This window comes from Rutidosis leptorrhynchoides, chromosome 8, assembly GCF_046630445.1.
Source record: "Rutidosis leptorrhynchoides isolate AG116_Rl617_1_P2 chromosome 8, CSIRO_AGI_Rlap_v1, whole genome shotgun sequence".
Classification (NCBI taxonomy): Eukaryota; Viridiplantae; Streptophyta; class Magnoliopsida; order Asterales; family Asteraceae; genus Rutidosis; species Rutidosis leptorrhynchoides.
The window spans coordinates 143,995,343-144,013,893 of NC_092340.1; positions in this window are offsets into that span (position 1 = coordinate 143,995,343).

The window sequence follows — 18,551 nt, forward strand, 5'->3', positions numbered from 1 at the left end:
TACTTGGGCTTTTATAAGGTTAACTTGTTAATTACTTGAACTTGGGCCTTTATTAGTGTTAATGGACTTATGAAGCCCACCCTACTTCTTTAGTGGACTTATTAGCCCAATACTTCATGTAAGTATTACTTACAAGTTTAACTAGATGACTTAAGTTAGTTTTGTGCACAAGGAATCTAGTTACCACCTTATCCCCATGAAACCACCGCATTTAACCAACTTTTAAGCTTTAACATGCAACAAACTAGTGGGCAACTCTCTCCTCCCTCCCCCTTTTGGTGACCAATGGCCAAGAGGCCTTTAGAAGATCTTTTTGTTTCATTTTGCTTATCACTTCTCACTTGTAACTCTCTCATTTCAAACTCACACTTCTACTTGCAATTCATTTTCTCTTTTTTTCTCTCTCTCATCTTGTAAGTAACTTGAAACAAATATCTTCTCTTCTTTTTCTTACAAAAACCGATTTACATATACATACATAATCATCATCATCACTTGTCTTTGATTGTTGTTACTTGTTGTAGTTGTTTACTTATTTGTTGTTACATACTTACTATTTATCAAGAATCAAACTTTTTAGTTTAATTCTTCATTCTATCTTGTATTTACAAGAAAACAAGAACATAAACTTTCTAGTTTATGTTCTACACTTAATATGTTAAAAGATTTTAAGTTCATGGTTGTAGAATCATTACTTGTAAGTCATGTTTGTAAACTTAAAGTTTACATTCTTAAAGATCAAACTTTGGTTTGAATCTTTAAAGTATGAACAACCCATGAACTAGTTACTTGTTTACTTAGCTTGTTTCTTTATATTTTGCACTTTAAATTCATGTTTGTTGGTTAAGATTGGTCAAGTGTTACTAGTTAACTTTGATCTCATTAATCTTGAACTAAAAATTAACTTTAAAAGTTCAAGAACATGTAAGTAAGCTTTCTTTAATTATAACTTTGTACACTTATGTTAGATCTAGACTTTTGAGTCTTGGATCTTCAAGATCTAACTAAGAACTATGTTCTACATCTTAAGATCTTGATTAGTTAGTTTACTTTCAAGTTTGTAGTTCAATATTACTTTTACATTTCATGTATGTGTTGAATCTAAGACTTTGATGTAACTTTGGTTCATCAAAACACTTGCAACACTTAAGTGAGTTGTGCTTCATGTCTTAGACTTACACTTGGGTTATGATGGTCAAACCTTGGTGAAAATGATGCAAACACATCAACGAGTTGTACACTTGAAGCTATATGCATCAAGGATGAGAACCATGATAAGCATCGAGCACCAAGAACCACCGGAACCTACTGACCCTACTGTTTTACTGTTTCTGTGTCTGACCCATATGACCTGGGCTACTGTAAAGATGATTTTCAGATATCTCTGTTCGAGTAGATAACTTTTCATTTAGGACTCGTCTTAATCCGAGTTACGGTTTAGGATTTATGGCCCTCCGATCGTCACTATGTCTTTTAACGTTGTGCTGAAAATTCTGACCTACTCGCACTTAGACCGTCGCCACGGTCAAACGAAGACGAGTTTGTTCTGGGATTTTTACCACAGCTAAAGGACTCATAGACGGAGCCATGGCCACTAGTCTCACCTTATTTTAGTAGGTATAGAGGCCGTGGTGACTGACCGAACTCAGCTTTTGTTTTAAACTCTTTTCATGAACGAAACTTACTTTACACCTTTTGTTTGATGATGAATGATGATGACCTTTAAGAACTTATTTACATACTTTTAAACCTATTCGGACGATTTACTGACTTAGTACTATTTGACTTAGGTTGAGGACTTCCCGGACCTACACACTTGCTTATTTCCCGAGTCATACTTTACCGCTACTTTATCATTGTGAGTTATAGCATTCCCTTTTTACTTTAACTTATTTTGGTAACTGAGAATACATGCAGATTTTATGTTTTACATACTAGGCACGAGTACTTAAACTTTATATATGTGTGGGTTATATAACGGCAGAAACATTCCCTTTAGCTCGGTAACGTTTAATCATTGGTTTTTGAACCATGAACGCGAATCTTAGATATGGATCCATAGGGTTTGACATCCCCACTCGGGCTAGTCGCGCTAGCATTTAACGAGTGTTTAATACTTCGAGAAACATGCGCACTCGCCAAGTGCACTTTCAGGGGGTATATTATTAAACGTTAGGTTAGTTACCGAGTGCCCACGGTTAAACATATACTTTATCATAATGATTTGGATTACTATTTTGAAACGCTCTTTATTGCACTGAAATCTCGTGGACTACCTTACATTACTGTTATACTTAAACTATAGCTCACCAACCTTTGTGTTGATGTTTTTAAGCATGTTTTTCTCAGGTGCTTAAGGTTACTTCCGCTATTATACTAGTCTTGCTGTAGACACCCGGTGCTTTAGAGATGTCACTGCATGAACGTTTACTTTTGCATTCAAACTTTAGCACTTTTGAAACGATGATTTGTAACGACCATTGGGGTCACATACACTTATTAATTGCTTCTACTTAGCGAAGCATACTTTTGATGTAAAACATTCGACGTTGGTTATGACGTCACTTTTATTATGAATGCAAACTCTTTTTGAAATCGCATATAGTACTTAACCTTGTAATGATCCTGTTGTTGATGGTCCGTACATGATGATTTAGTACGGGGCATCGCACTTTGTGTTTCCAAGTTTTAAATCATTAAGTTAGCATATCGTATAGATATAGAACATGTGTTTAGTTGGTTTTAAAATTTAAGTTAGAAGGATTAACTTTGTTTTCGAACAAGTTTAGAATTAACTAAACTATGTTCTAGTGATTACAATTTGTTTGTGTCGAATAAGATGATTATATAAGTATGAATCGAACGATGTTATGAACATCATCACTACCTCAAGTATAGTAGGTAAACCTACTGGAAATGACAAGAAATGATCTAGAGCTTCAAAGGATCTTGGATGGCTTGAAAGTTCTTGAAGTAGAATCATGACACGAAAATAAATTCAAGTAAGATTACTACTCGAATTAAGATTGTTATAGTTATAGAAATTGATGTGTTAATATCTTAATATAATGCATATGCATTTATTTTAATTAAAACGTTGTTATAATGATAATCGTTATATATATCATTTCGAGTTTCTTTAATTCAGTAGTTTCATTTTATGCATATAACTCTTCGTTAATATATAATTTGTGAGATATTTACTTATCATAATATCATTTCAAATATATATATATATATATATATATATATATATATATATATATATATATATATATATATATATATATATATATATATATATATATATATATATATATATATATATATCCATACATATATTTGTTGGTCCCTTGATTAACAACAGGAGTATTGTAGAGGGGGTGAATACAATTTCTTTTAATAAAAATAACCAATTAAACACAGTTTAGTATTCAAGCATGTAATTTAAATAGAGTCAAAGGTAATTTTTCAACTGTTATTCTTTATTGATTAAATCACAAAGAATTACAACTATCCTTGGCGGAATGATAATTGGTTGATACAGATTTACCTAAATTGAATATGAATATTACCTTGAATTAGAATGATAACCTACTGTAAATAACAAAGGTTTCTTGATCTTAGATGATTACTTGGAATGGATTAGAAAGCTTGGATGTAGACTTGCAAACTTGAAAGTGTTCTTGAGTAGTTGTTTTGTTTGTTGATTTATGTATGAATTTATGAGCTAGATTGATGTTGATTTTTATGAAGATGATGAAGAACACTTAGAAAAATATGAGAGAACTTGAGAGAGATGTGTTTGATGCATGAAAGTTGGAAAATGAAAGTGTTGGTGATAATGGAAGTTCACGTGAACTTAGGCTCTCCATATAGTCTCCATTAGTTTGTAATTTTGTTAGATATTTCATGCTAGATGCTAAATTATGGTTCCCACATGTTTAGGTGACTCATTAAGGCCACTAAGAGCTGATAATTGAAGTGTATTTACCAATAGTATATACATCTAGAAGTTGCGTATCATACGAGTACGAATACTAAATGAATACGAGTAGAATTGTTGATGAAAATGAATGAGAATGCAATTGTAAGCATTTTTGTTAAGTAGAAGTACTTTGATATGTGTTTTGAAGTCTTTCAAAAGTGTATTAATACATCTTAATACACTACATGTATATACATTTTAACTGAGTCGTTAAGTCATCGTTAGTCGTTACATGTAAGTGTTGCTTCGAAACTTTTAAGTTAACGATCTTGTTAAATGTAATTAATCCATTGTTATTATATTTAATGAGATGTTAAATTGTTATGTTAACATGATAACATGGTGTATTAATATATCTTAATATCATATATATATATATATATATATATATATATATATATGTTAAAATGCTATTACAACGATAATCGTTACATATATATATATATTGTTTCGAAATCCTTAAGTTAGTAGTCTCATCTTACCGTGTAGTTCATTGTTAATACACTTAATGATATATTTAATTATCATTTTATCATGTTAAACATAGTGTGTTAATATCTTAATATAATACATATGCATTTATTTTAATTAAAACGTTGTTATAACGATAATCGTTATATATATCGTTTCGAGTTTCTTTAATTCAGTAGTTTCATTTTATGCATATAACTCTTCGTTAATATACTTTGTGAGATATTTACTTATCATAATATCATTTCAAATATATATATATATATATATATATATATATATATATATATATATATATATATATATATATTTGTTGGTCCCTTGATTAACAACAGGAGTATTGTAGAGGGGGTGAATACAATTTCTTTTAATAAAAATAACCAATTAAACACAGTTTAGTATTCAAGCATGTAATTTAAATAGAGTCAAAGGTAATTTTTCAACTGTTATTCTTTATTGATTAAATCACAAAGAATTACAACTATCCTTGGCGGAATGATAATTGGTTGATACAGATTTACCTAATTATAGCTATGAGGATAAACTTAAAGCTATTACACATTTTGGACAATAAATAACAAAACCCACACCACTAGTTGTTACAATAGTAGATATAACAATTTATAGTAGTCCTATTAACCGTGTAATGGTTCTATTGTCCACTGGTACATAAGATGTCTGTACTTGTGGAGACAACTGCATCAGAGAGCATGCTCTCCTCTTTCTTCTTTGGTAGCTATTTGCAGGAACACCCTAATTCGGGGAACCACTATTTGTTTAAACAAATAGAATGTTGTGTTCCCTAGGCGTTGACAAAGTATAACACATGTTTGCACATGCGTTAAACTTCTACATTCCCACGTGCTCTTGTAAGATTACTTGTCAGCCGCTGACGCGTGTCCTTTCCTGTTCAACTTTGTCTTTAACTTCTGTTGAATAGTACAATTGATGTAGACCACTCAGGAAACCACCATGCTTGTAATGGAGCATGGATGTCTTGTGTTGTATGCTGCTTACCAGGTTTACTGGTTCTTCTTATGTTGAGTCACTTGATATTCTTGAATTGCCGAGTACTCATTCTGTGCTGATTTGAAGAATACACCCTACCTTGTGCTGGTAGACCAGGCAGCATACTAAACACTTGACATAGCAATATTTACTGTCTATACATAAACAAACTTGTGCTGGCTGCACATAACATTTTAGTGCAAATAAATTACAGTTTTGTCATAATTAAATCCTTAATTATTTTAGGGACTCAACAATCTCCCCCTATTTGATGATGACAAAACTTATGACATTTAGAGAAAACACTAAGGTTAGAATTCTAGCTCTTCCAGAGTTGTATCTCACTGATGGCTCGGACCCCCCGGAAGGAGGCCTTCTTCGCCTTCTACCTAAGCTGCGCAAGAAAGGCCCAATTCCAATCCCAGGGAACAGTGAAGCTTCATAGGGTCTTTCTGTCCATGTGCAGGTAGTCCGCATCTTCACAGACAGTACTGAGGAACCTAATGAAAAATAGACAGTAAATTTGTCCCTTCTAAGTTTGTTTTTCATATCTTTTGCTAAGTTATCTATATCTTATAACTTGATATGATTTTGAAGATTAACTCATTTCATCTTCATTACAATAGAGTATATACAGTAATTACAAACCATCATAATGAACAATGAATTAACAAAAGATACAATTTGAGCACTAGAAGGCTATCTGTCTCTATCTTTATCTTTTTCTAGTTCATCACCAGATAGCTCTTCTTCTTTCACTTTCAAGGCATCCCGGGCTTCAGGAGACAAGTAAGGCAGCTCAGCAGAGTCATAAACTGGAACATAAGGAGGTAGAATGATGGGATCTCTTCTGTGTAAGCCTTCACCAGTAGATTTCTTTCTTTTAGGCTTTTGAGAAAGAACTTCTTCTACATTTACTACTGGTGCATTCTCAAATTTTGTTGCTTTGTTGAAGAGCTCTTCGAGTTCTGGCTTCAATGTCTTTTTAATACCACTTTCAGCCTTACCAATGAAGTATTCCAATATCTTCATCCATTCACTGAATCCAAAGGTTCTCAAATCGGTGTAGTCTACTCTTTCTTGAATGTTATCTTCCTTACTGATGCTGAAAGCTCTTTTTGTGCCTCTATGCACTTTGATGATCTTGCTGGGATTTGATCTCCTGGTCAGTACATAACCATACTTGCTCCTATAATTGTGATCAGATAGCTCAATTGTTCATTCAGTTTCTATATGTGACGATTGCTCCAAATCCATATGGACGAACACGTCATTCATTGATTTCATTGCGAGGTATTTGACCTCTATATGATACATTTTGTAAACATTGCATTCTTTTGAAAAGGCACACCATAAATGAATATTTAAATCAAAGGTTTTTGACATCTGATGATTTCTACATATAGACAATCACCATAAATAATAGTTTACAACAGTATTTCCGTTGACAATGCAGTCAAAATAAGATACATGGTGATGATTTGGTGAATGAAACGTCTCCTTGAAAAATATGTCATGTAAGACTCCATGCACATAGCTTGTTTAACATCTAAGCAAACAGCAGAAGACTTCTAGGGAACCTGAGAATAAACATGCTAACAAGTGTCAACACAAAAGTTGGTGAGTTCATAGTTTTAATGTTGCGCATAATCTGTATATAAAGGTGGATCACAAGATTTCAGTTGTTCAATCCAGAAACGTTTATCAAAATATTCTACAAAATTGAGCACCCTGGTAACTAAACTTAACGTATATATAATTTATACCCTTTGTATAATCATCTTAATAATACACGCAAACCAACGTGTACGCTTCTCAAATAGCATACGTCCGTTAAAAGGCTAGTGCTCTAGCTCGGACGGGGATATCAAGCCCTATGGATCCATATATAACTACTCGCGCCCACCAGTTCTTATAATCGGCAGTTACTAGTTACCAAAGCTAAGGGATTTTCGGTTCAAACTCGGTGTAGAATTTAGTATGTACTTGTATCCATTGCGTTTAAAATAAAGTGCATGTATTCTCAGCCCAAAAATGTATATTGCAAAAGCAATTAAAAAGGGAGCAAATGAAACTCACGCATATAAATATTGTATATCGGTTAATAAAGCATTTGCATGTATTCCCAGCCCAAAAATGTAAAGGGTAAAAGGGATCAATGAAACTCACCTTAGCAGCATATAAAGTCGTTCACCAAAATGTGACCGAAACTCGGATTACCAAATAACCGTAGATCTCAACGTATCAATATTGAGATTCAATATTTCAGAAAAGTACGTAGACGCAACGAAGATGATAAACACTAGGTTTGACTTGAGAACAATACCCTTGAACATTATCCATAACGTCCATAGCTATAACTCATAGTTTTCTTATCTCTATCCCGCTCGAAAACCCGTTTTGAAAGTGACACGCCCATAACCTTGTCGTAATATTTTATGTAATAATATTACTAATAATAATAATAATAATAATAATAATAATAATAATAATAATAATAATAATAATAATAATAATAATAATAAGATTAATAATAATATTAATAATAAGATTAATAATAATATTAATCTTAATAATATATATATATATATATATATATATATATATATATATATATATATATATATATATATATATATATATATATATATATATAATACGAGAGAGATAGATAAGAGTTGGAGTGCATCAGAAATCAGAAAAACGCTCGAATTTATAGATGTGGCCAGATACAGACTGCCATGCGATCGCATTGCCTTCAAGCACATTTCCCATGCGATCGCATGGGAAGGATTTACAGCTCACAAATTTTTGTCTCGTTGTTTGTCGACATATTATTTAATTATAAATATAATATAATTAATTATATATTATATTAAATTCACGTGCATAGCGGACTTGTAATTTTTGTTCCGATAAGTCGTACGTTGTCACTCGACTTATGTCTCGGTTCCGGTTTCTCGAACGCATTTTCGTACGCTTAGAAAACTAATACTTTATGTTTCGTGACACGTACCTTTGTCAAAATATAGCCTTAAATTATCCATAAACTGTACCACTCAAAGTATATCTTAAACTTTCGAGTGTTTTGGTCATTTACTTCTATAAATCATCGTCTCGCTATTTGTTAAAATACATTTTAAAATAGTGTTTACTGTAGCAAAGTCAACAATAAACGAATCCAATATCTTAAACTTTTGAGTGTTTTGGTCATTTGCAAAGTCAATTTTTACTGTAGCAATTCACTGTAGCAAATTCAATTTCACTGTAGCAAGTAGTGATTTTCGAAAACACTGTAGCATTTTGGGTGCTGTAGCAATTTGAAAATACTGTAGCATACTGGTTCATCTTAAACGCTTTAGTTAACTTATCTGAATATCAATCGAATCAATAAACGAATGTTACTATCGTTTACTAAATAACTTGAAATTATATATATGTATATATCTTTTTAATATACATAAATCAGTTTTTAAATACACATTAGAAGTTATTTATAAATAAATTTTAATAATAAGTATTTCAACTTATCATATATATTCAAATAGATATTTAAACCAATAAGTTTAATGTACGGTATCAAACAATTAATACATTGTTAACTTTTCAAATTATAGTATATATGTATCTATTTACATATAATTGTTCGCGAATCGTCGAAAACAACCGAAGGGTATTTAAATATATAAAAGTAGTTCAAAAATTTTGAGATTCAGTTTTACAGACTTTGCTTATCGTGTCAGAAATGTTAATCATACAAAGATTAAGTTTAAATTTGGTCAGAAATTTCCGGGTCATCACACTATAGGAGTAGTAGCAGGTGCTTTCTCAGCAGCTTCCAGTTCATCAAGAGCATTATCTTGTTCCTTAACAATAGCTTTGGCTAGCTTGAGGGACTCAGCCTCTTGCTTTCTATCAGCAGCCAATTTAGCTTCTACTTCCTAAAGCCTTACCCTTTCAGCATATTCAGCATCAGCATCCTCCCTTCTTTGCCTTTCAACTTCTAAGCCCAAAAGATAATCATCGGCAGTAATATTCAGGGACTTTGCTGTTTCAAACATTTTCCTTCCCTCATCAGTTCTAAGGGCATCAAGATACTGCCTTAGATCCATACTCAGTTACCGAGCCTCTGGAAATTGAGCTTTCTCTTCATCAGTATGAAGCCTTTGACCACTGTTATTTTGATACACGTCAATTTCAATGCCATAGGTTAAAGCAGTGATATAGAATGGCTAATCAAGAGGATGATGCAGCAATCTAACTTGACGTATCCTTTCAGAAATAGCTGCTTTTCTTTGCTCAAGCAATTCTGATACAGTGATCTCCAGCCTGTAACCCCTCTTTCATCTGGATTCATCCTTCTTAGATCGGGCTCACCACGGGCAACTGAATCATCTTCCCAAGTTGTGTGTTTATTATGAGGTTTTGGGGAAGATGGAGGATACATGATTGATTTGGATATGCCTGAAGAACTCACTGAAAACTGATTAATACGTTCATCCCGTGTTCTATGAAAATAAGCAAGAGTTCGGGGAGAGATAGGTGATTGAACAAACAGATGATCTCCTCTGCCCCAGACTGTAAAATCAGCAGGATCAACAGTATCAGTATCTTGTTTAACACCCAGCTCAGCCCCCGTGGCTGGGTCTTCAACACTTGTTTCACCCAGCAACATACTACTGTCTGGGTCTTCTATCACAGCACTCATTGTTGTGTCTTCAGTACCAGCTAACTGATTAGTATCAACTAGCACAACTGCCACAGTATCTTCATCAGCTGCCTCAAATAAGAGGCCTTTCCTTAGGGGTTGGTTGTCCCTAGGAGCAGATTTCCCCCTTTGTTTGTCGATTTTCATGGGTTCAGCTGATGGTTCTTGTGTTGATACTGGTTCTTGTGGAGGCAGATAGGGAACAATAGCAACATGCTCCCCCTTAACATCATCATCATCAAGTTCTATTATTTCTGCTGGCTATTGTTGTGTAGCTGGCTGAGCAGAAGATGCTGGTCGAGAAGATGAGCTAGTTTCTAACATTGCATCTAGCCATTTCATGAACACGTCAGCTCTTACTCCTCCTGACCCAGTAGATTGCAGATAATCTTTCATTTCTTCCGGAGTCATTCGTTTGATCCTGTCTACTCGCTCAGCATACAGCTTTGCCCTTTTCTTGTCATACTTAACCATGAACTAAGAATTTTTTTTTTACGAGCATCTCTTTTGTACTTTTTAATGCTGAGTAGTTCATCATTAATATCCAACTTTTCTGGGACCAGGCTTCTTCTATGTTCAATTCTGTGTTGTTTACGAGCAACATAAGCCTCTCATTTGGCATTAAAGGCATCATTTAAATCTTGCTGTCTCTTCTGATGTCTCTCCAGTTTTCTTTTCATTTTCCTTTCAATCGTCTGAGAGACAACAAAAGATTCAGCAACAGCTAGCTCAGAAACATCACTGGGCTTACTGCCAGAACCAATATCATCCACTGATGTGGCAGACACACTGGGTTGAGATTCACCCACTGCCTGTATACCAGCTTCAGTATGAGTGTTGTTGGGCTTAGTGCCAACACCTTGACCAGTACCATCATCATCATCATCATCACCATCTCTCCTTTCCTGTTTAGGAGCCTTTTTATGCTCATGCTCCCCCTCAGATTGTTTTCTCTTTTTGGACTTCTTTTTAGACTTCTTCTCCCCCTTTTTGTCATTAGCAGGGGTAGAAGGGTGATCAGGGGAAACCTGTGCATCAAGGTCACTATCTGACTCAGGAACTGAAAATGTAAAGTTGTTCCAGTCAGCATCAGCAGGAGAAAGATGCGCAACAGGATCTACACCATATTGTCGTAGACACAGATTTGAAGATCTAACTTCATTTCTTGCCACACCCATGGCTATTTAATTAACAGTGGCCCTAACATCTGCTTGTAGGGCAGCCATTTTGTCTCCACCAATTGAAGATAAGCAGAGACAGTAACCATATTAGCCATTTGCTGTTCCTACGAATCCAAACTCTCTGTCAATACCCGATTCTCTTCATTAAGAAAAAGATTTCTTCGATTAGCAGCATCAAGATCAGTTTGAAGACGGGCAATATGATCAGCATATTCATTATGAGAGATGATTCGCCTTTTGTGATCCTCCTCTTCTTCAAATTGTTTGACAATAGCTTCCACCGCTAGATCAGCAAAAGCACATACTTGTTTGAGCTGGTTTTTAATGGTAGAAGTGGTAACCTCCCCAGCTCTGCGTATGGCTTCAGTCATTCTATCAACAATAGCAGAGCGAATAGTGCTTTGTAGATCTGGTGTAACTTCGGCTAACGTCTTATAGACAGCCATAGTGAAGATGTCAGCCACCTCATCGGCATTAAAACTGCTGGTTGAGGGGCGATCACTAGCAGCTAACATAGGAGTACCTCCGTGGGGTGGTGGAGGTGGAAGGTCAGGATCTGACTCGTCACCACGATCACCATCATTTTTCCCTTCACCCGAAGGTTTAGAACCACTGGTATCCTTGTCAGCATCATTATCAGCATCATCAGTTAGATCCACTGATTTGTCTTTGGAACCAGTCACATTATCATCAGTGACTGGTCAGCCCTTACCAGTACCTTTATCAGCATCACCATCAGATGAAGAAGATGATGAAGAAAAAGCTGATGAATCAAAAGGTACTGGTGAATCAGGGACATTCTGCATAACACATTTACCAGTAGCATGATCTATGATGAACTTGAGAGGCCTCCATGTACCAGGCCATGAAGAAGAAGTTAGAGCCATACCAAAGTAGTGATAGTATGGCTGCTCATTAACTTGTTGTAGCGTGGACAACCTCTCATATACCTCTTCTCTTGCTGGTCGATCCAGCTGAGATAATAGCTCAGTCAGCTCCTCTTCTGGTAATTTGCTGGCTGAGACTATAGCACCTTGGGGATCAATAGTCCGCTGATTCACCAGCAAGGCAACTTTGGGAGGGATGGATGCTCCCCTATAGATGAAGTTAGGTACAACTTCATCAGGATCTGGTACCTGGTACACATATGGTTTCTTCTCGGTAGAAGCAGTAGCCTGAGAAGAATCAGTGGTGGCAGTAGCAGAGGTACTAGCATCCGTAGTGGGTTCCGTCAAACCAGTGACATGTGCAGAATAGGCTACATTTGCTGCGATAAACTCATCAGTAAGCACCACGTCATTTTGGTCACCACCTGTGATAATCTCCTTAATAGAAGTAGTTGGAGGAGTAACAGTGGTAGTGCCAGAAATATCAACATCAAGAACCTCCTTGACAATATTACCAATGACCTTTCAAAGTATAGGAGGAGGTTCCATTATCATCTCCTCAACCACTTCAGAATCAGTGGTTGAAGCAGCAATACCAGAGACAGTAGGAGGATTAGCAGAAATATCAGCAGTAGCTAACTCCTCAGTATCAGTAAGAATAGTGGAACTAGCAGCCACATTGTCTCCAGTAGAGCCAGCAGCAGTAGAAGCAACAATACGAGTATCAGTACCACCAGTAGACAAATCAGTAGCACCAACACCATTAGCAGAAATGGAGAGCTCATCAGTAGAAATAATAACATCCTTTTCTTGCTCCCCCTCTGCCTGTGCATCTACCCTGCTAAGAACTGAAACAAAAGAACATTTTATGTTAACAACTGTAAAACCAAATAAATTTGACTCAACAATTGCATCTGTTGTTGGTCTCTGGGGACAGACTGGTGATTTAGTCAGCCCTTCGATTAAGACAGAGTTAGGTTTCTGTAAGTACAGCTGTGACTCTGCTGACTCATTGACAACATATGTTGACCCATATAGTGTAAGAGTTCTGGCTGGTAATGATGTAGGAGTGAGACTCTTAGCATGATCTAAGTAACATTTAGGCTGTGCAGTGGCCTGAGCTGATTCAACATGATGAGGAACAAGCTCAAGACTGCTTTGGGGGTCAGTTATGTTCTCTACTGGTTGTAATGTCAGCAGAGGATATTGTATGATGTTCATTTTAGAAAAATGTGGAAGTGTCTGGTTAGAAGAGTATGGGTTGCTACTCTTCTTAACACTAGTTTTAAAACCAATCATCTTGCGAGTAAAGGTTGTGCCTTTAACTCCACTTTCATTTTTCAAGTCAGCAGTTAAAATATTTTTAATTAAGTTAGAGATTTCTGCTGTTGGTCTAGAGATGCACCAGGTTCCATAGCAGCTTTCTTTTTCAGAAGCAGCGGTTGAGACTGGGGTAATCCCTCCTGTGGTTTTCTTGGAGCCAGCTTTAGCTCGTTTGGATTTGCTTGTTACCAAGAAATAGTTAAGCAACATATTCTAATACTAGAAGTGGGTAGTCAGTATATAAGACTAGGGCTGTTCTTTATGATCATAGAGCAGCAGATTCTAATACAACTACTGCTTTACCAATATGTGAGAAGGTGGCTGTACTAGTTGAGGTAGCTGGCTTCTTCCTTTTCACAGCTGGCTTTCGCTGAGGTCCCTCCCCTTCAGCTGGTGCAACACTAGAGGTAGTCATTTGGGCAACTCCACCTTGAGCAGCGAGATCCTCAAGCATTGCTGGCGTCAAAGTAGCATATGGAGCAGTAGGTTTATGCTTTGGCATCCCCCTTGCTTTAGAGGCAGGTCAAATGATTCATCAGCGATCTGCTGGTAAGCTTCACCCAACTCATTTTCAAAAACAAGGCTCAAAAACCTTGGAAAGGGGATTAGATGTGTTCGTTTGGGTGCAAGCACCATTTCCCTTAGCCTCAAATAGATTTCACCAGCGTAATCAATATTACTGTTAAACAGCATGCCGTGACCAATCTTCAGCTCAAAATCTGAGCACTGATCAAAACTTCCAGATTTTTGGCTGATACACTGGGTCAGCAGCCCGAAAAAGTAATACCACAGCGGTGGCATGTTCTTCCTTAGTGGCGTATGAGCAATTGGACCAGCATATCCGTTGTCTCTAGCACTTCCCTCCTGAAATCATCGCTTGTCGGTGAATTAACAAATGGACCACCTGGTAATTTAAGGGCATGACGGATGGCATCAACAGTGATCGAGCAGTTTAGGGTTTCATTCACCATGCCACGAATACAAGGAGCATTCTGTTGAGTGGTGGCCATGGTGGCAGTATACCAGAATCTCATTAAACAGGCCGGATAGAGGCGAGAAGGAACTCCGATGATGGATCTCGCCAAGGGGCATCGCCTGATGTAGTCGATCAAAGCCTCATAGCTAATGTTGGCTTTAGACTTGGGAATAGAGGGAGTGTGTGCTGTATTGCCTCTGGAAAGGCGAATCAGTGCATGGTCTGGTGTATTAGCAGCCCTGATCAGGTTCGGGTGAAGATTGAACAATGGTGCCTGTTCAACCTGTTCCTCTATAACTGGAGGAGGGTGTTGTTCCGGTTATTGTGGTTCCACCAGTTGTTGTTGTTGTTGATGTTGTTGTTCCTTTGGCTGATTCTCAGCAGGTGGTGATTGGTGTTGTTGTTCTGCCATTGATGAAATGTTGAAGATGAATGTATGAAATATTTGAAGATTTGGGATTTTTAGAGAGAAGTGTGTGTATTTGAAAGGTAAATCAAAGAGGTAATAACCGAAGGTTATTATGTGGAATTGATTGCCTTATTTAACCTTTCGGATTGGTGGAAAAAGTGTAGGAGAGAGAAAATGGCAACTGTCATCTACAGGCGCGTGGGCAGATGTGATAGACTTGCACGTTTTCGAGGGGACACAGACTGTTGACATGACGTTTAATCGGCTTGAACACTCATACCTCCCATTAAGCATTAAATGCAGCAGTTTTCAAATCAATTTGAAGTTAAAAACCATAAGATAAATTTTGTATTAAATACAAAAATTCTTTGTGACATTTAATATGTAATGAATTTAATTTTAAATCATTGGGAGTAAATGAGTTTCAGATTTAAGGTATCATTTAAGTATTGTGAGCTATTTATTATTTCGGTTTGAACATTGAATAACCATGATATAAAAGACCTTGTTGTGCTAACTGTTTGACATATAGGCAGTAAGTGAAAGAATTTGTGACTTACTGGTTTGCCCTACATGTTGTGGGGCCAGCACACCAACAAAGTTGCCTTTTATTTTAAAGTTCAAGCATACCCAGATCAGAGATGAGATAGTTAAAACGTTTCTCATCTAAGGGCTTTGTGAAAAGATCTGCTAACTGCTAGTCTGTTGAAATAAAATGTAGCTCCACATCTCCTTTCTGAACATGATCCCTTATGAAATGATATCGAATGTCAATGTGCTTTGTTCTAGAATGCATCATAGGATTGTTGGTAATAGCAATAGCACTTGTGTTGTCACAGTAAATTGGAGTTTTTGTAACATGAATACCATAGTCCTTCAGCTAGCTTTGCATCCATAGTACTTGAGCAGTACAACTACCAACAGAAACATATTCTGCCTCAGCAGTAGATGTGGATACAGTATTTTACTTTTTGCTCGTCCAGCTGACTAGCCCACCACCCAGTAACTGGCAACCACCAGTAGTACTTTTCCTGTCTATTTTACACCCTGCAAAGTCAGCATCTGAATACCTAATTAGCTCAAAACCCTGGTCTTTGGGATACCAAAGACCATGTTTAGCAGTACCTTTCAGATACCTAAATATCCTTTTTACTGCTAGCAAGTGTGACTCTTTAGGATTAGCTTGATATCTGGTACAGAGACATGTGGCAAACATAATATCTGGTCTGCTGGCTGTAAGATAAAGTAGGGATCCAATCATACCTCTATATTCAGTAATATTGACTGGTTCACCATTGGGATCAGCATCTATTTTAATAGATGCTGCCATTGGGGTCCCTATATCTTTTAAACAGGACAGACCAAATTTCTTTAACATATCTTTGATATATTTATCTTGAGTAATAAAAATTCCATCATCAAGTTGTTTAATTTGCAATCCTAAAAAGTATTGCAAATCTCTTTGTAAGCTCATTTCATATGTCTTTGACATATGTTTTGAAAAATCTTGACAATGTTTCTCATTTTAAGATCCATAAATAATATCATCCACATATATCTGTACTAGCAAGAGATCACCATCTATCTCTTTTGAGAATAGAGTGGTATCAATTGTTCCAACTTTAAAACCTATACCATCGAGATACACATGAAGTGTCTCATACCATGCTCTTGGTGCCTGTTTTAGGCCATATAGAGCTTTGTCTAACTTGTAGACATGGTCTGGATATTTACTGCTTACAAAATCAGGAGGCTATTTAACATAGACTTCTTCTTGCAGCTTTCCATTTAGAAACGCAGACTTAACATCCATTTGGAATACCCTAAAGTTCATCTTAGCAGCATATGCCAAGAACAATCTGATAGCTTCCATCCTAGCCACTAGAGCATATGTCTCTCCATAATCCAATCATTCTTCCTGTTTGAAACCCTGAGCTACCAATCTAGTTTTGTTTCTGATTACAATCCCATCTTCATCCATCTTGTTCTTGAAAACCCACTTGGTACTAATGATGTTCTTAGTTTCATCATCAGGTTTAGGTACCAATGTCCAAACCTTATTCCTATCAAACTGGGAGATCTCTTCTTGCATAGCTCCTGCCCAGCTTGGATCTTTGATTGCTTCATCAGGACATGTAGGTTCAATGGTAGACACAAAGTTTACATGCATACAAAAGTTGCTGGTTGCATGTCTTCTTGTTTTAATATCGCTTTCCAGATTACCAATAACTTGTTCAATTGGATGCTCCTTTGTCCATCTAGTGTTATGAACAGGTGAGCTTATTGTGGAACACACATCATCTTGATCATCAGCTGGCTCAGAGGAATGAGCAGCAGTGGGAGACAGCTGTTCATTATAAGTGTAACCAGTACCAGTTTGAGATCCTTCAGATCCAGTAGACCTATGCTCCAGTTGTAAAACTTCAGTAGAGCCAGTAGGTCCACATAGTTTAGACACAAATGAAACAGAGTGTTCCATCTCATCATCAGAGAATCCAGCAACATGGATTGGAGAGGGAAATGCTGCTGGTTCTTCTACATCATCAAGAGCTTGCTGAGTAGGCTATTCAAATAATAACTCTTCATCTTCTTGACTAGTAGATGAAATAGAGGCAGTTTCATCAAATGTAACATTAATGGATTCTTCAAAGCAACCCCTTTGAAAACCCTATATGCCTTTAACATGTTGGAATATCCCAAGAATATACCTTCATCAGCCTTAGCATCAAACTTTCCTAGTTGATCCCTATTGTTTAGAATGAAACAGGGAGTGCCAAATACATGAAGAAATGAAATTGAGGGTCTTCTGCCTTTGAGAACTTCATAAGCAGTTTTCTGATATCTTTTCACAATTAAAGATCTATTCTGGGTAAAACAAGCAGTGTTCACAGCTTCTGCCCAATATGAATTTTTCAACCCAGACTCAGCCAACATAGATCTTGCTGCTTCAATGAGAGTTATGTTTCTTCTTTCTGCAACACCATTCTGTTGAGGTGTTCTCACAGCAGAAAAGTTCTTTGAAATACCTTTGTCAGCACAAAATCCTTCCAATGTTGCATTTCTGAATTCTGTACCATGATCACTTCTAAGCTGCTTCACCAGTTGCCCATTCAGTAGTTCCATTCTTTTGATAAAATTGATAATTTCATCAACAGCTTCACTCTTTTACTTCAAAAAGAACACCCAAGTGTATCTGGAATATTCATCAACAATCACCAGTGTATACTTCTTCCCACTACAGCTGGCTATATTAACAGGACTAAAAAGATCCATATGAAGAAGGTGAAATGATTTCTCAACAGATGAAATCTGCTTAGATTTGAATGAGGCATGGTGATGCTTCCATTTTTCACATCCAGGACATAATCTGTCCTTCACATAAGACATTATGGGTATCCCAGACACCAAAATTTTACTAGATAACTTATGAATATCTTTGAAGTTGAGATGTGAGAGTCTCTTGTGCCATAACCACTTGAGATTGTCTGCTGCCTTTGAATAAAAACAAGTATCAGTTGTTGTGACTGTTGTGTTCATGTCGATTTAATACATGTTCACATGTCTTTTTGCTGTCAGCAGTGGCTTCCATGTCTTATCAAA